The sequence below is a fragment of the Meleagris gallopavo genome, chromosome 22 (genome assembly GCF_000146605.3).
Source record: "Meleagris gallopavo isolate NT-WF06-2002-E0010 breed Aviagen turkey brand Nicholas breeding stock chromosome 22, Turkey_5.1, whole genome shotgun sequence".
Lineage (NCBI taxonomy): Eukaryota > Metazoa > Chordata > Aves > Galliformes > Phasianidae > Meleagris > Meleagris gallopavo.
Genome location: NC_015032.2, coordinates 984181 through 985261, shown reverse-complemented (window position 1 = coordinate 985261; position 1081 = coordinate 984181).

Genomic DNA, 1081 nt, shown 5'->3' with positions numbered 1-1081 from the left:
TGCACTGCCGCGTGCTGCCGCGGGGATCAGCGGCGCGGCACGGAGCTGCTCCCCGGCACTGCTCGAGGGCGGCTCGGCGATAGCGCAGCTGTGGGGATGGCTGTGAGGAGGAAGAGAGGCGCTGCGTTCTGGCAACGCGCCCCCTCCGCCGCTCCCGCAGCGCCCCGCACGGAGCGCAGCACCTCTCGTGGTCAGGTGAGAACAGCGTCGCTTCCCAGATCGGGCAGAGCAACCGTTCCTGGCTCGCGAAGCCCCGTTTCCCACAGGTATATCCGCGATCCCGAGTGACCTGGAGGCGGCTGTGATCTGGGCTCCTCCCGTCCGCAGAACCCGAGGGCTGCGCAGGGTGCGGGGCGGCTTCAGCGCCGGGTCCGAGCCGTGCACCGTCCGTCAGCAGCTGGCACGAACCTCCGTGTGCCGACAGGGGTTTGCCCTCGGAGAGGAGGGAGAGAAAGGGAGAAGGAGGAATTTCCTCCAACCCAGCAGCTGCGGGGTCCCGGAGGATCCTTTCGTGGGGAAGGGGGGCCGAGGGCACGGAGCGCTGAATGTGGGGAGTGGAAACTCTCAGAGCAAGGAAATAAACGGAGAATCGCGCGGAAACACCGCACCCTGGTGTTGTGGAAGTATGAAAGCAATGAAGAAATCTATTTCCCACAAAGCTCTGAGAAGATTTTGTTTAGCGCCGTTGTAATTCCTCCTGCTCTTTACATCCTGCCGCAAGAGCGCTTCCCGCAAAGATTTTTGCTGCTGCGTGTCAGCCCTTATGACAGGCTTTCGGCTGTCATAAGACTCAAAAAGGGTTCGGACTGGCAACGCACAGCGCAGTGCCCGCAGCACGACGCGCGCTCCCGCGCCCCCTGAGCGCCTCGCGCGCGATGCCCGCGTGCCTAACGGCGAGAAGGAGAGGCGCTCGGCCCCGCCCCGCTCTTAGCCACGCCCCACCATTGGATCAGTCCCGCCCTTAGCCACGCCCACCCAGCCCTAGCCCCGCCCCTCCCTGGCGGCGGGTGGCGGCGCCGCAGCGAGGCGGCCATTTTGTGGCGCTGCGCGGTCGGTGGCGCTGGGCTCTGCGCGGAGCGGG